Source organism: Pseudophryne corroboree, chromosome 5, assembly GCF_028390025.1.
Source record: "Pseudophryne corroboree isolate aPseCor3 chromosome 5, aPseCor3.hap2, whole genome shotgun sequence".
Lineage (NCBI taxonomy): Eukaryota > Metazoa > Chordata > Amphibia > Anura > Myobatrachidae > Pseudophryne > Pseudophryne corroboree.
This window is the reverse complement of record NC_086448.1, coordinates 363576097-363594546: the sequence shown is the minus strand read 5'-3', so window position 1 is coordinate 363594546 and position 18450 is coordinate 363576097. Positions and strand designations below refer to the sequence as shown.

At 44.9% G+C, this 18450-nt stretch overlaps 1 protein-coding gene and 1 long non-coding RNA gene across 4 annotated transcripts in view; one reads left to right on the top strand and one right to left on the bottom strand.

Moving 5' to 3' along the window:
* The window catches only part of SLC6A19 (solute carrier family 6 member 19), a 572970-nt gene that overhangs the window by 415066 nt on the left and 139454 nt on the right, over window positions 1-18450 (top strand). The window lies entirely within an intron of this gene.
* Window positions 1-18450, bottom strand: part of LOC134927755 (uncharacterized) — a 285855-nt gene that overhangs the window by 261943 nt on the left and 5462 nt on the right. For all 3 annotated transcript variants that reach the window (XR_010177722.1, XR_010177720.1, XR_010177721.1), the window contains exon 2: window positions 1928-2044. This is a non-coding gene — a long non-coding RNA (uncharacterized LOC134927755). The remainder of the gene's footprint in view (window positions 1-1927; window positions 2045-18450) is intronic.

Below are 18450 nucleotides of genomic sequence, written 5' to 3'. Positions count from 1 at the left end.
TGGCGTCCCGCCTAAACAAAAAACTAGAGAGGTATTGCGCCAGGTCAAGAGACCCTCAAGCGATAGCTGTGGACGCTCTGGTGACACCGTGGGTGTACCAGTCAGTTTATGTGTTCCCTCCGCTGCCTCTCATACCAAAGGTATTGAGAATAATAAGAAAGCGAGGAGTAAACACAATTCTCGTGGTTCCGGATTGGCCAAGAAGAACATGGTACCCGGAACTTCAAGAGATGATCTCAGAGGACCCGTGGCCTCTGCCGCTAAGACAAGACCTGCTACAGCAGGGGCCCTGTCTGTTCCAAGACTTACCGCCACTGCGTTTGACGGCATGGCGGTTGAACGCCGGATCCTGAAAGAAAAGGGCATTCCGGAGGAAGTCATTCCTACGCTTATTAAAGCCAGGAAAGAGGTTACAGCAAATCATTATCACCGCATATGGCGGAAATATGTTGCATGGTGTGAGGCCGAAAAGGCCCCAACTGAGGAATTTCAACTAGGTCGATTTCTGCATTTCCTGCAAGCAGGAGTGAATATGGGCCTAAAACTGGGTTCCATTAAGGTACAGATCTCGGCTCTATCGATTTTCTTTCAGAAAGAACTAGCTTCAGTACCTGAAGTTCAGACATTTGTAAAGGGAGTGCTGCATATTCAGCCCCCATATGTGCCTCCTGTGGCACCTTGGGATCTCAACGTGGTGTTGAGTTTCTTAAAATCACATTGGTTTGAACCACTAAAAACCGTGGATCTGAAATATCTCACGTGGAAGGTGGTCATGTTATTGGCCTTGGCTTCTGCCAGGCGAGTATCAGAATTGGCGGCTTTGTCTTATAAAAGCCCTTATCTGATTTTCCATATGGATAGGGCAGAATTGAGGACTCGTCCCCAGTTTCTCCCTAAGGTGGTATCAGCGTTTCATTTGAACCAACCTATTGTGGTGCCTGCGGCCACTCAGGACTTGGAGGACTCCAAGTTGTTAGACGTGGTCAGGGCCCTGAAAATATATGTTTCCAGGACGGCTGGAGTCAGAAAATCTGACTCGCTGTTTATCCTATATGCACCCAACAAGCTGGGTGCTTCTGCTTCTAAGCAGACTATTGCTCGTTGGATTTGTAGTACAATTCAACTTGCACATTCTGTGGCAGGCCTGCCACAGCCAAAATCTGTCAATGCCCATTCCACAAGGAAGGTGGGCTCATCTTGGGCGGCTGCCCGAGGGGTCTCGGCTTTACAACTTTGCCGAGCTGCTACTTGGTCAGGGGCAAACACGTTTGCAAAATTCTATAAATTTGATACCCTGGCTGAGGAGGACCTGGAGTTCTCTCATTCGGTGTTGCAGAGTCATCCGCACTCTCCCGCCCGTTTGGTAGCTTTGGTATAATCCCCATGGTCCTTACGGAGTTCCCAGCATCCACTAGGACGTCAGAGAAAATAAGAATTTACTCACCGGTAATTCTATTTCTCGTAGTCCGTAGTGGATGCTGGGCGCCCATCCCAAGTGCGGTTTATCTGCAATACTTGTACATAGTTATTGTTAACTAAATCGGGTTATTGTTGAGCCATCTGTTGAGAGGCTCAGTTGTTTCATACTGTTAACTGGGTTTCATATCACGAGTTGTACGGTGTGATTGGTGTGGCTGGTATGAGTCTTACCCGGGATTCAAAATCCTTCCTTATTGTGTACGCTCGTCCGGGCACAGTATCCTAACTGAGGCTTGTAGGAGGGTCATAGTGGGAGGAGCCAGTGCACACCAGGTAGTCTGAAATCTTTCTAGAGTGCCCAGCCTCCTTCGGAGCCCGCTATTCCCCATGGTCCTTACGGAGTTCCCAGCATCCACTACGGACTACGAGAAATAGAATTACCGGTGAGTAAATTCTTATTTTAATTTCAACATGTGTAGCTTTTGCTGTTGAATATTCCAATATTTACAATATCAGGCCACTTCAGTTGCTTTGCTCTTGCAGTTTTCTCACACAGCATCATCAAGATAAGTTCAGGGTGAGGGGTTGTTGGGACAGAATTGGGAATACTTATGGTCACATTCCACTGCAGAAAGATACAAAACCACATGGTCAAATATGGACTGAGGACATTTGATAAACAGCCTAAACAAATTAATCTAATTTCTGATCATAAATTGATGTGACAGATCCAAAATTATTTCTCTGTTCTTAGTTATTGAATGTTTTTTGACAATTCAGAGTTCTCACATTTAACCATTTTTGGGGGTGGTTTTAATCAAAAAGACTTTTGCTATAGACGCTAACAGTAATATACTGCAGGCGCTAACAATAATATAGTGCAGAAGCTAACAATAATATACAGCAGGCGCTAACAATAACATACTGCAGGCGCTAACAATAACATACTGCAGGCGCTAACAATAATATACTGCAGGTGCTAATAATAATAAGACACTGTAAAATGTGTATATGTATAAAAAAAAAGGGGGGAATTTGGTAGATTTTGATTAAAACATGTAAGCTTGCAGCCCATAATCAAGGGTAACATGAGTGTTTCTATAATGGGTGCAGTGGGTTCGGTGCACATGGGCCCCTGGGTCCAGGGGGGCCAACACTGCACACACTGCACCCATATATTATACTTTCCCCTCTCTTAAAATGCCCCTGAAGGGACCCCAATTTCCTGCAAGTCCCTTACCTAGCATATATGCCCAGCACACTATTACATAGCAGTAACATGTACTCACCTCCAGCTACAGAGGGGAACATCTATACTGGGCTGGCTTGTGAGCTACACACAAGTAGACCTTTTTGTAGCCTTATTTGAAAGCTCCCATGATAGCCCATATGTGATATAGAAGATCTACATTATTTAGATCGACAGCCAATAGGTTGATACGGGTTACATGTAGAGATGTGCACCGGAATTTTTTTGTGTTTTGGTTTTGGATTCGGTTCCGCGGCCGTGATTTGGATTCGGACGCGTTTTGGCAAAACCTCCCTTAAAATTTTTTGTCGGATTCGGGTGTGTTTTGGATTCGGGTGTTTTTTTTCAAAACCCCCTCAAAAACAGCTTAAATCATAGAATTTGGGGGTAATTTTGATCCTATAGTATTATTAACCTAAATAACCATAATTTCCACTCATTTCCAGTCTATTCTGAACACCTCACACCTCACAATATTATTTGTAGTCCTAAAATTTGCACCAAGGTCGCTGGATGACTAAGCTAAGCGACCCAAGTGGCCGGCACAAACACTTGGCCCATATAAGAGTGGCTCTGCAGTGTCAGACAGGATGGCACTTAAAAAATTTGGCCCCAAACATCACATGATGCAAAGATAAATATAAAAAAAAAATAGGTGCAAGATGGAATTGTCTTTGGGCCCTCCCTCCCACCCATATGTTGTATAAACAGAACATGCACACTTTAACAAACCCATAATTTCAGCCACAGGGTCTGCCACATGACTGTGGCTGAAATGACTGGTTGGTTTGGGCACCCACCAAAAAAAGAAGCAATCAATCTCTCCTTGCTCAAACTGGCTCTACAGAGGCAAGATGTCCACCTCATCATCATCCTCCGATTCCTCACCCCTTTCACTGTGTACAGTCCACTCCTCAAAGAGTATTAATTAGTACCCACTGGAATCCACCATCTCAGGTCCCTGTGTACTTTCTGGAGGCAATTGCTGGTGAATGTCTCCACGGAGGAATTGATTATAATTCATTTTGATGAACATCATCTTCTCCACATTCTGTGGAAGTAACCTCGTAAGTCGATCGCAGACAAGGTGACCGGCTGCACTAAACACTCTTTCGGAGTACACACTGGAGGGGGGGCAACTTAGGTAAAATAAAGCCAGTTTGTGCAAGGGCCTCCAAATTGCCTCTTTTTCCTGCCAGTATACGTACGGACTGTCTGATGTGCCTACTTGGATGCTGTCACTCATATAATCATCCACCATTCTTTCAATGGTGACAGAATCATATGCAGTGACAGTAGACGACATGTCAGTAATCGTTGGCAGGTCCTTCAGTCCGGACCAGATGTCAGTTTTCGCTCCTGACTGCCCTGCATCACCGCCAGCGGGTGGTTTTGGAAATCTGATCCTTTTCCTGGCAGCTCCAGTGGCGGTAAAAAATTAAGGAGGAGCTTTTGGCGGGTCACATTCTGCTTGACTTGACAAGTGTCTCACCAGCAGGTCTTTGAACATCTACTGACTTGTGTCTGCCGGAAAGAGAGATACAACGTAGGCTTAAAACCTAGGATCGAGCACGGTGGCCAAAATGTAGTGCTCTGATTTCAACACATTGACCACACGTGAATCCTGGTTAAGTGAATGAAGGGCTCCATCCACAAGTCCCACATGCCTAGCGGAATCGCTCTGTTTTAGCTCCGCTTTCAATCTCTCCAGCTGCTTCTGCAAAAGCCTGATGAGGGGAATGACCTGACTCAGGCTGGCAGTGACTGAACTGACTTCACGTGTGGCAAGTTCAAAGGGTTGCAGAACCTTGCACAACGTTGAAATCATTCTCCACTGCGCTTGAGTCAGGTGCATTCCCCCTCCTTTGCCTATATCATAGGCAGATGTATAGGCTTAAATGGCCTTTTGCTGCTCCTCCATCCTCTGAAGCATATAGAAGGTTACATTCCACCTCGTTACCACCTCTTGCTTCAGATGATGGCGGGGCAGGTTCAGGAGTGTTTGCTGGTGCTCCAGTCTTCGGCACGCGGTGGCTGAATGCAGAAAGTGGCCCGCAATTCTTCGGGCCACCGACAGCATCTCTTGCACGCCCCTGTCGTTTTTTAAAAAATTCTGCACCACCAAATTCAATGTATGTGCAAAACATGGGACGTGCTGGAATTTGCCCACATGTAATGCACGCACAATATTGGCGGCGTTGTCCGATGTCACAAATCCCCAGGAGAGTCCAATTGGGGTAAGCCAATCTGCGATGATGTTCCTCAGTTTCCGTAAGAGGTTGTCAGCTGTGTGCCTCTTATGGAAAGTGGTGATACAAAGCGTAGCCTGCCTAGGAACGAGTTGGTGTTTGCGAGATGCTGCTACTGGTGCCGCCGCTGCTGTCGTTGCTGCGGGAGGCAATACATCTACCCAGTGTGCTGTCATAGTCATGTAGTCCTGAGTCTGCTCTGCTCCACTTGTCCACATGTCCGTGGTTAAGTGGACATTGAGTACAACTGCATTTTTTAGGACACTGGTGACTCTGACGTCTGTGTACATTCTCGGTATCGCCTGCCTAGAGAAGTGGAACCGAGATGGTATTTGGTACCGGGGACACACTACCTCAAGAAGTTCTCTAAGTCCCTGTGAACTAACGCGGGATAACGGACGCACGTCTAACACCAGCTGCCAAGGCCTGATTTATCCGCTTTGCAGCAGGATGACTGCTGTGATATTTCATCTTCCTCGCAAAGGACTTTTGGACAGTCAATTGCTTACTATAAGTAGTACAAGTGGTCTTCCGACTTCCCCTCTGGGATGATGATCGACTCCCAGCAGCAACAACAGCAGCGCCAGCAGCAGTAGACGTTACACTCAAGTATCCATCGGATGAATCCCAGTCAGGAGAGGACTCGTCAGACTTGCCAGTGACATGGCCTGCAGGACTATTGGCTTAACAGTCTAAGGAGGAAATTGACACTGAGGGAGTTGGTGGTGTGGTTTGCAGGAGCTTGGGTACAAGAGGAAGAAGGAATTTAGTTGTCAGTGGACTGCTTCCGCTGTCACCCAAAGTTTTTGAACTTGTCAATGACTTCTGATGAAGTCCAGGTGACGTATAAGGGAGGATGTTCCTAGGTGGTTAACGTCTTTACCCCTACTTATTACAGCTTGACAAAGGCAACACACGGCTTGACACCTGTTGTCCGCATTTCTGTTAAAATAATTCCACACCGAAGAGGTGATTTTTTTGGTATTTTGACCAGGCATGTCAATGGCCATATTCACCCCATGGACAGGTGTTTCCCCGGGTGCCTGACTTAAACAAACCACCTCACCATCAGAATCCTTGTCAATTTCCTCCTCAGCGCCAGCAACACCCATATCCTCATCCTGGTGTACTTCAACAGTGACATCTTCAATTTGACTATCAGGAACTGGACTGTGTGGACTGTGGGTGCTCCTTCCAGCACTTGCAGGGGGCGTGCAAATGGTGGAAGCAGCCACCTCTTCCCGTCCAGTGTTGGGAAGGTCAGGCATCGCAGCCGACACAATTGGACTCTCCTTGGGGATTTGTGATTTAGAAGAACGCAGTTCTTTGCTGGGCTTTTGCCAGCTTAACTCTTTTGATTTTTCTAGTGGGAGGATGAGTGCTTCCATCCTCATGTGAAGCTGAACCACTAGCCATGGACATAGGCCAGGGCCTCAGCCATTCCTTGCCACTTCGTGTCGTAAATGGCACATTGGCAAGTTTACGCTTCTCCTCAGACGCTTTTAATTTAGATTTTTGGGTAATCATTTTCCTGAACTTTTGCTTTTTGGATTTTACACGCTCTCTACTATGACATTGGGCATCGTCCTTGCCAGACGACGTTGATGGTATTTCATCATCTCTGCCATGACTAGTGGCAGCAGCTTCAGCACTAGGTGGAAGTGGATCTTGATCTTTCCCTATTTTACCCTCCACATTTTTGTTCTCCATTTTTTAATGTGTGGAATTATATGCCAGTAATATTATTATATCAATAGCAATGGCCTACTGTACTGTACTACTATATACTGTTCACAACAATGCAGCACAGATATGGATACTTGAAGTGACACGGAGCTGCAAGATACAGCAATGGCCTACTGTACTGTACAACGATATACCGTTGGTCACCAAAATGCTGCACTGTACTACTATATATACTGCTCACAACAATGCAGCACAGATATGGATACTTGAAGTGACACGGAGCTGCAAGATACAGCAATCGCCTACTGTACTGTACAACTATACACTGTTGGTCACCAAAATGCTGCACTGTACTACTATATATAATGCTCACAACAATGCAGCACAGATATGGATACTTGCAGTGACACGGAGCTGCAAGATACAGCAATGGCCTACTGTACTGTAACAACTATATACTGTTGGTCACCAAAATGCTGCACTGTACTACTATATACTGCTCAAAACAATGCAGCACAGATATGGATACTTGCAGCGACATGGAGCGGCAAGATACAGCAATGGCCTACTGCACTGTACAGCTATATATTGTTGGTCACCAAAATGCTGCACTGTACTGTACTACTATATATACTGCTCACAACAATGCAGCGCAGATATGAATACTTGAAGTGACACAGAGCTGCAAGATACAGCAATGGCCTACTGTACTGTACAGCTTTATAATGTTGGTCACCAAAATGTTGCACTGTACTACTATATATACTGCTCACAACAATGCAGCACAGATATGGATACTTGAAGTCACACAGAGCTGCAAGATACAGCAATGGCCTACTGTACTGTACAACTATACACTGTTGGTCACCAAAATGCTGCTCTGTACTACTATATATACTGCTCACAACAATTCAGCACATATAAGGAATGAATACTTGAAGTGACACGGAGCTGCAAGATACAGCAATGGCCTACTGTACTCTACAGCTATATACTGTTGGTAACCAAAATGCTGCCCTGTACTACTATATATACTGCTCACAACAATGCAGCGCAGATATGGATACTTGAAGTGACACGGAGCTGCAAGATACAGCAACGGCCTACTGTACTGTGCAGCTATATGCTGTTGGTCACCAAAATGCTGCACTGTACTACTATATATACTGCTCACAACAATGCAGCACATATATGGAATGGATACTTGAAGTGACACGGAGCTGCAAGATACAGCAATGGCCTACAGTACTGTACAACTATATACTGTTGGTCACCAAAATGCTGCACTGTACTACTATATATACTGCTCACAACAATGCAGCACAGATATGGATACTTGCAGTGACACGGAGCTGCAAGATACAGCAATGGTCTACTGTACTGTACAGCTATATACTGTTGGTCACCAAAATGCTGCACTATACTACTATATATTGCTCACAACAATGCAGCACAGATATGGATACTTGCAGTGACACTGAGCTGCAAGATACAGCAATGGCCTACTGTACTGTACAGCTATATACTGTTGGTCACCAAAATGCTGCACTGTACTACTATATATACTGCTCACAACAATGCAGCGCAGATATGGATACTTGAAGTGACACGGAGCTGCAAGATACAGCAATGGCCTACTGTACTGTACAGCTATATACTGTTGTTCACCAAAATGCTGCACTGTACTACTATATATACTGCTCACAACAATGCAGCACAGATATGGAATGGATACTTGAAGTGACACGGAGCTGCAAGATACAGCAATGGCCTACTGTACTGTACTATACTGGTGGTCACCAAAATGCTGCACTGTACTACTATACAGTATACTGGTCACACAATAATGCAGCAGATATTGAGCACTGATCAGAATACTGTCTAGAACTGAGTCTGACACGGAGCTGCACGATACAGCAATGGCCTACTGTACTGTACTACTATTATATACTGGTGGTCCCTACAATGCAGCACACTGAGCACAGATATTTTCAGCACACTGAGCACAGATATGGAGCTTTACAGGGAGAGAACGTAGCCATGTCCTCTTCGTTCAATCTCCAATGCACGAGTGAAAACGGCGGCGATGTGCGGCTCTTTATATGGAATACGAATCCTGCGAGAATCCGACAGCGGGATGATGACGTTCGGCCTCGTTCGGGTTAACCGAGCAAGGCGGGAAGATCCGAGGCTGCCTCGGACCCGTGTAAAATACGTGACGTTCGGGGGACTTCGGATCTCGACGAACCGAACCCGCTCATCTCTAGTTACATGACAATGGTCGACACACAAATTGTCAACATACCTTATTTTTCATGTTTTTTTGTCAAATCTTGGATGTTTGGCACGTATATCCTCACGGGCTTGCTTCACTTGTCCTTAAGCACTGTCAACCGTTTGTACCTGTCAACTTAAAGCAGTGGCGTGCGGTGAGGTCATTGGCTGGGGAGGCACTGAGATATATATATATATATATATATCTATATATATATATATATATATATACACACGACAAGCAGGTGCGGCACTCGGAAAAAATGACAGAGTCAGTAGTTTTCAATATCATATGATATTGAAAACTCCTGAGTCTGTAATTTTTTCCGAGTGCCGCACCTGCTTGTCGTGTATGTATTGCTGGTGATCCAGCATGTGAGGGCACCGGGACATGCTATGGTATGGATTTAGTGAGTGCCAGTTACAGTGCATGTTGTATATATATATATATATATATATATATATATATATACATACATTGCACCTTCCTGTCCCTGCAGCCCAAGTGTTCTTTCTGACGTCCTGGGCCCCAGGTAAAGGGAGAGTGTAGGTGTCAGTGAATCACCAGCAGTGATGCTGCTGCATAGGAGGGCAGATGAGGAGGAGGGAGAGGTCGCCACTGCACGCTCTCCATCTCTGGGGCTCCACATCAGTAACGCCGAGTCCCGCTGGCTTCGGGGCTGCCACTGCTGTAGTGACAGGTCCACATCAGTAACGCCGGGTCCCGCTGGCTCTGGGGCTGCCGCTGCTGTAGTGACAGCTCCACAGCAGGGCCGAAACTAGTATTTCCATCACCCTGGGCAAAGCAGTAATTTGGCGCCTGCCTAGTTCGCGTTACACCACACATAAGTACCCCTTATTCACGTTACACCATACAGAAGTAGCTCTTATAGTGTCCCTAGTGTGTGACCTGTACAAACAATGTCCCTGGGATCAAACTGGACTGTGGGAAAGTGTGGTAAATGACAGTGGCACTCATTATCAGCACTGCTATCTACAAGATAGCACGCCAATATGCAGGGCAACGTATAAATGGTCAGTGGCACTGACCGTTCCGATACTTGCAGCAATTGATTTTGACAGCTGCAGGTGTCGTTGCCCCATCACCACACCTGGCTGTGGTGGTTGCCGACTCTGGGCTGCATGTGAGATTTCGTGATAATAGCGAGATCTCGTGCATGTCCAGTGAGCCGACTGGGGTGTGACACAGCGCATCAGCCTAGTGCTGGGGGATCTGGGGTCTGCGGCAGCCGAGATGTTCATACATGTGGTCGCTACCTCTTTCTGCTTCGCCTCATTAAAGAGGCGAAGCAGGAATTGCTATACCAACACGATATGTGCGGGTATAATACATCTACCCCAAGGTCTCCCATCAGTTGATCACCAGAGCAATTCAGATCAAGCTCTTATTGAATATAAACAGTCTGTGATGCAGTATTGCTACAGACTGCAGGGAATTGCAGCAGTACTGTATGTGGATTGAGCAAGGCAGGAAATAGTTAACAAGTGTCTGCTGGTTGTAGTTAGTACTCACACTGTGGTGCTGTGTGCTGGGATGCTATCTGATACTGTAGGGTAGGGAAATGGCAGAGGAGAGTGACCTTTTGACACTCGTTAGTGCTGCAGTAACTCCGGGAGCTTCTAGCTGGCAGCTGGCTTGTAGTTTGGTGCCGTGGACGTGCTGCTTCAGTGTGGGGGAACTTCCGCAATCATTGCAAGCGGGTGGCCAGCGCTGCTGTTCTTTTGATACACATCACGGTAAGGGGCAACAGTGACTGATAACACCAGCGGGCGCCTTCTGCATCATATAGGAGGAGAATGTCTCTTTTTTTTCTGACAGACACAGCAACCCCCTGCCGCTTATGGGTGATTGGACCAGCGGATCCAGCACTGGATCCGCTGTCCAATCATATCTGACTCGCTGACAGGGGTGGGTTTCCCCTGTCAACGAGGCACTTGCATAAGTGCCGCTTTCCCCCTTTGGTTTTAATGGGCTTTTACAGCCCAGTGCTTTGTCCCGCCCACCCGCTTTAGCCTGTTCCTATTGTAAACGGGAGCAGTGCCTCCCAAAGTACTTTTAAGCTCTGAAATGTATAGCATAATATAAAGAAATTACTTATGACACAGAATATGTGTCATAAGTATTTTCTTTATATTATTTTAATCATTGAAGACAGGGGAGGCACTGCCTCCCCTGACTGCACGTCCCTGACTTAAAGCATGTTGACCATATGATGTCGACCTAGACGCTATCTATCTATCTATCTATCTATCTATCTATCTATCTATCTATCTATCTATCTATCTATCTATCTATCTATCTATCATCCGGATACCAATAGCACTAGGCAGACATTTTTAAAACTAAAAAGAAAATAAATATGCTCACACTCAGTGTTACCCATTTTGTACATGGTACCAGTGGCTTGGCTGTATTAATTTATAACGTATACAAAACAGAAATACATTTCCTGTCAGCGTTAATAATAATATACTGCTAATCTGTGTGTACGTAACAAATACAACAGAGGGGGTTTTATCATATTTTGATCAAAACATTTAAGCTTAAAACCATCGTCAAGGGACCCTGATTAGAACGATTGCTGCTTAATAGGTAATGCTTTAAATTCTTATGATTCCACTTTCTTCTCTAGCCCAGTACCCATTTGATCTTTATTAGCATTTCAAGGAACAATTATGCTTTATTATTTTTTTGGTAAAAATAAAAATCATTATTAAGTATATTATTTGTGTTGTTAGTCTGGACATAGCGCCTGATTCACTACCGTTTGCAAATGTGCGATTATATGCAGGTAGCGATTATAGGCAGACTGTGCATGCGCTGCGAATGCATTGCACGTGCATTGCAAGGCCAAAAAGTAATCACCTTGCATATGCTACCTAATTGTAAAGAGAATGCATTTTGATTGACAGGAAGTGACCGTTCATAGGTGGTAACACAGCATTTGTGGGGAGTGGTTGGGAAAACACAGATGCATCATGGAGTTTTCGGGGAGTGTAACTGACATAATCTACGAACGCTGCATTCAAAAACATGGCACCCAGTGCAACTGTATTCTCATTGATTTGACTATGCTGGGGTCAGCCGCAAATGACGATGGTGTCCTTTTTTTAGCATATGCATTGCGATTCTGCAAATGCATATGCAGATTCAGTGGAAAACGCAGGATTTGCATGGGGGGGTTTCCAGAACTGGGCGGAGCCAATCACGGAGGTGCGGACTGAGGTGACCCAGTATATGCTGGGTCCGTAAAACTAGTGTGTCTGTGTGTGTGTGTATATATATATATATATATATACATATATCTACACATATATATATATATATATACATACACACACACATACATATACACATATACATAGCATATTAAACATGCATACATATATATACATATATATATGTACACACACATACAGTACACATATATATACACATGAATATATATATATATATATCGTGTGTGTGTGTGTGTGTGTGTGTGTGTGTGTGTGTTTATATGTATGTATATACATGTGTATATATGTATGCACATGGATATATAGGTACTATAATTAAAATAAAGTAAACTTTTATTGCACTTACAAGTGCCACCAGGAAGACAGCAGGCTGCAGAGGACACTAGACAACCATTAATAATACTCATGCAGCTAAAAAAAAGAAGAAAAAAAAAATCATTTTTTTTTCTTTTTAGTGGAGGGGGGTTTCTGGGTGCTCGGAAACCCCCCCTGGGTGCGCCACTGAGATTTGCAAATGTAGATTTGCAAATGCATCAGTGGGCATCTTTTATCCTTTCTGGGAGGCTATTCACATCCAAATTTTAGCAATAGCAGATTGGAGAACATCGTTATCTCAGCCTCAATAGCGATCCATAGTGAATTAGGCCCATAGTGTATATTAATATTGGGTATTTCAGTTGGCTGGATGCAGGGCCATAACTAGGTGTGTGCGGAGGGGGCACTGCACATAGCGCTGCAGTGTAGGGGGAACTGTGGTGACACTTGTCAATTATCTGTTTTAATTACTTTCACTTGCAGCTTCCCCCCTTTTTGAAGCTCGGCATCTCCTGACCGCCCCTGTCTCCTACCCTGACCCCTTCTGTCGATAATACCTATACAACATTCATGAACTCAACTTGATATTTATTTGTTATTCAGTCACTCTGTCCTTTATTACATTTCAAGATGCTGACATACCTGGGATTCAAACCCATTGCCTGTGGCATTGCTGTCTGACAATCTATTCATTGAGCTATCTGACCTTGCACAGAAAGGTAGATAATTCTAAGCTAGAGAATTCTAACTATTTGAAGCTTACTTTGTACTTTGTGAAAAAAATTATCAGCATTGCGACTGAGCAGGTCTATGTAGTGTGCAAGAGATTGGATGGGTGGCTGCACACTACATAGATCTGCTTAATTGCATTGCTGATTATTTTTTTACAAAGTAACAGTAGCTTCATATAGTGTTCATAGTTTTTATGCAGGATCAAATGAGTAGGGTGTTTGATTAGAAATCAACAGGTTATAGGTTTGAATTAGGTTTGAATCCTGGGTATGGCAGTATATTGAAATGCATTATTTAATAAAGGGTATTGTAACTGAATAACAATGAGCTCTCGGGCTGAGTGCGTGAATGTGTGATAAAGAGTATTTGTGTCCAACTCCATTTTCTTGCAGTGGTCTATAAATGTGTGTGTGTATAATAACCGGCACTCACCCTGTTTCACTCTGCTCCGGTGCCCTCTGGAGACATTGAAATACAACCAGTAGAGACATGCAGCGGCACTTAGAGACTTCTCCCAAGAAGTTAAAGTGCAAACTGTATTTAATACATCATGAAATCAGGTGACCAACGTTTCGAGTAGAGATGAGCGGGTTCGGTTCCTCGGAAACCGAACCCCCCCCCCCGAACTTCACCCATTTTACACGGGTCCGAGGCATACTCGGATTCTCCCGTATGGCTCGGTTAACCTGAGCGCCCCCGAACGTCATCATCCCGCTGTCGGATTCTCGCGAGATTCGGATTCTATATAAGGAGCCACGCGTCGCTGCCATTTTTCACTCGTGCATTGGAAATGATAGTGAGAGGACGTGGCTGGCGTCCTCTCACTTTTTTTCAGGGGGCTGCATATCTTTATTCTGGGGACCAGCAGTATTATAGGAGGAGTACAGTGCAGAGTTTTGCTGACCAGTGACCACCAGTATTATACGTTGTCTGCCTGAAAAACGCTCCATATCTGTGCTCAGTGTGCTGCATATATCTGTGCTCACACTGCTTTATTGTGGGGACTGGGGCCAGCAGTATTATATAGGAGGAGTACAGTGCAGAGTTTTGCTGACCAGTGACCACCAGTATTATACGTTGTCTGCTTGAAAAACGCTCCATATCTGTGCTCAGTGTGCTGCATATATCTGTGCTCACACTGCTTTATTGTGGGTACTGGGGACCACCAGTATATTATATAGGAGGAGTACAGTGCAGAGTTTTGCTGACCAGTGACCACCAGTATACGTTGTCTGCCTGAAAAACGCTCCATATCTATGCTCAGTGTGCTGCATATATCTGTGCTCACATTGCTTTATTGTGGGTACTGGGGACCACCAGTATATTACATAGGAGGAGTACAGTGCAGAGTTTTGCTGACCAGTGACCACCAGTATTATACGTTGTCTGCCTGAAAAACGCTCCATATCTGTGCTCAGTGTGCTGCATATATCTGTGCTCACACTGCTTTATTGTGGGGACTGGGGACCAGCAGTATTATATAGGAGGAGTACAGTGCAGAGTTTTGCTGACCAGTGACCACCAGTATTATACGTTGTCTGCCTGAAAAACGCTCCATATCTGTGTTCAGTGTGCTGCTTATATCTGTGCTCACACTGCTTTATTGTGGGGACTGGGGACCACCAGTATATTATATAGGAGGAGTACAGTGCAGAGTTTTGCTGACCAGTGACCACCAGTATACGTTGTCTGCCTGAAAAACGCTCCATATCTGTGTTCAGTGTGCTGCATATATCTGTGCTCACATTGCTTTATTGTGGGTACTGGGGACCACCAGTATATTATATAGGAGGAGTACAGTGCAGAGTTTTGCTGACCAGTGACCACCAGTATTATACGTTGTCTGCCTGAAAAACACTCCATATCTGTGCTCAGTGTGCTGCATATATCTGTGCTCACACTGCTTTATTGTGGGTACTGGGGACTACCAGTATATTATATAGGAGGAGTACAGTGCAGAGTTTTGCTGACCAGTGACCACCAGTATTATACGTTGTCTGCTGAAAAACGCTCCATATCTGTGCTCAGTGTGCTGCATATATCTGTGCTCACACGGCTTTATTGTGGGTACTGGGGACCAGCAGTATATTATATAGGAAGAGTACAGTGCAGAGTTTTGCTGACCAGTGACCACCAGTATTATACGTTGTCTGCCTGAAAAACGCTCCATATCTGTGCTCAGTGTGCTGCATATATCTGTGCTCACACTGCTTTATTGTGGGGACTGGGGACCAGCAGTATTATATAGGAGGAGTACAGTGCAGAGTTTTGCTGACCAGTGACCACCAGTATACGTTGTCTGCCTGAAAAACGCTCCATATCTGTGCTCAGTGTGCTGCATATATCTGTGCTCACACTGCTTTATTGTGGGTACTGGGGACCACCAGTATATTATATAGGAGGAGTACAGTGTAGAGTTTTGCTGACCAGTGACCACCAGTATACGTTGTCTGCCTGAAAAACGCTCCATATCTATGCTCAGTGTGCTGCATATATCTGTGCTCACACTGCTTTATTGTGGGTACTGGGGACAACCAGTATATTATATAGGAGGAGTACAGTGCAGAGTTTTGCTGACCAGTGACCACCAGTATTATACGTTGTCTGCCTGAAAAACGCTCCATATCTGTGCTCAGTGTGCTGCATATATCTGTGCTCACACTGCTTTATTGTGGGGACTGGGGACCAGCAGTATTATATAGGAGGAGTACAGTGCAGAGTTTTGCTGACCAGTGACCACCAGTATTATACGTTCTCTGCCTGAAAAACGCTCCATATCTGTGCTGCATTGTAGTATATAGTAGGAGTACAGTGCATAATTTTGCTGACCACCAGTATATAATATATAGGAGTACGGTACAGAAGGCCACTGCTCTACCTACCTCTGTGTCGTCAAGTATACTATCCATCCATACCTGTGGTGCATTTCAGTTTTGAACAGTTTGCTGACCACCAGTATATAATATATAGCAGTACGGTACAGTAGGCCACTGCTCTACCTACCTCTGTGTCATCAAGTATACTATCCATCCATACCTGTGGTGCATTTCAGTTTTGCACAGTTTGCTGACCACCAGTATATAATATATAGCAGTACGGTACAGAAGGCCACTGCTCTACCTACCTCTGTGTCGTCAAGTATACTATCCATCCATACCTGTGGTGCATTTAAGTTGTGCGCAGTATATATATAGTAGTAGGACAGTGCATTGCCACTCCTAGATGGGCCAGGTGTTTGTGTCGGCCACTTGGGTCGCTTAGCTTAGTCACACAGCTACCTCATTGCACCTCTTTTTTTCTTTGCATCATGTGCTGTTTGGGGACTATTTTTTAAATCTGCCATCCTGTCTGACACTGCAGTGCCACTCCTAGATGGGCCAGGTGTTTGTGTCGGCCACTTGGGTCGCTTAGCTTAGCCATCCAGCGACCTTGGTGCACCTCTTTTTTTCTTTGCATCATGTGCTGTTTGGGGACTATTTTTTAAATCTGCCATCCTGTCTGACTCTGCAGTGCCACTCCTAGATGGGCCAGGTGTTTGTGTCGGCCACTTGGGTCGCTTAGCTTAGTCACACAACTACCTCATTGCGCCTCTTTTTTCTTTGCATCATGTGCTGTTTGGGGACTATTTTTTTGAAGTGCCATCCTGTCTGACACTGCAGTGCCACTCCTAGATGGACCAGGTGTTTGTGTCGGCCACTTGGGTCGCTTAGCTTAGTCACACAGCTACCTCATTGCGCCCTTTTTTTTCTTTGCATCATGTGCTGTTTGGGGACTATTTTTTTGAAGTGCCATCCTGTCTGTCACTGCAGTGCCACTCCTAGATGGGCCAGGTGTTTGTGTCGGCCACTTGGGTCTTTGTGTCGGCCACTTGGGTCGCTTAGCTTAGTCACACAGCTACCTCATTGCGCCTCTTTTTTTCTTTGCATCATGTGCTGTTTGGGGACTATTTTTTTGAAGTGCCATCCTGTCTGACACTGCAGTGCTACTCCCTAGATGGGCCAGGTGTTTGTGTCGGCCACTTGGGTCGCTTAGCTTAGCCATCCAGCGACCTCGGTGCAAATTTTAGGACTAAAAATAATATTCTGAGGTGTGAGGTGTTCAGAATAGACTGAAAATGAGTGGAAATTATGGTTATTGAGGTTAATAATACTATGGGATCAAAATTACCCCCAAATTCTATGATTTAAGCTGTTTTTGAGGGGTTTTTGTAAAAAAACACCCGAATCCAAAACACACCCGAATCCGACAAAAAAATTTCAGGGAGGTTTTGCCAAAACGCGTCCGAATCCAAAACACGGCCGCGGAACCGAATCCAAAACACAAAACCTGAAAAATTTCCAATGCACATCACTAGTTTCGAGGCCATGGCGCCCCTTTGTCAAGGTGATTATCATCTATATATATATATATATATATATATATAGGACAAAACAGTTGGTGGCACTCAGAAAGAAAAATGCAGAGTCAACGCTGGTACGGTCGACTCTGCATTTTTCTTTATGAGTGCCACCAACTGTTTTGTCCCATACGCTCATTGAGAGGTTAGGCACCGGATCTTTGTTATTGGACCTGTAAGCGTGAGTGCCAGACATCTGTTTGTGAATCTATATACACTGCTCAAAAAAATAAAGGGAACACTAAAATAACACATCCTTGATCTAAATGAATGAAATATTTTTATTAAATACCTTGTTCTTTACATAGTTGAATGTGCTGACAACAAAATCACACAAAAATTATCAATGGAAATCAAATTTATTAACCCATGGAGGTTTGGATTTGGAGTCACCCTCAAAATTAAAGTGGAAAAACACACTACAGGTTGATCCAACTTTGATGTAATGTCCTTAAAACAAGTCAAAATGAGGCTCAGTAGTGTGTGTGGCCTCCACGTGCCTGTATGACCTCCCTACAACCCACACAAGTGGCTCAGGTAGTGCAGCTCATCCAGGATGGCACATCAATGCGAGCTGTGGCAAGAAGGTTTGCTGTGTCTGTCAGCGTAGTGTCCAGAGCATGGATGCGCTACCAGGAGACAGGCCAGTACATCAGGAGACGTGGAGGAGGCCGTAGGAGGGCAACAACCCAGCAGCAGGACTGCTGACTGCTACCTCCGCCTTTGTGCAAGGAGGAACAGGAGGAGCACTGCCAGAGCCCTGCAAAATGACCTCCAGCAAGCCACAAATGTGCATGTGTCTACTCAAATGATCAGAAACAGACTCCATGAGGGTGGTATGAGGGCCCAACATCCACAGGTGGGGGTTG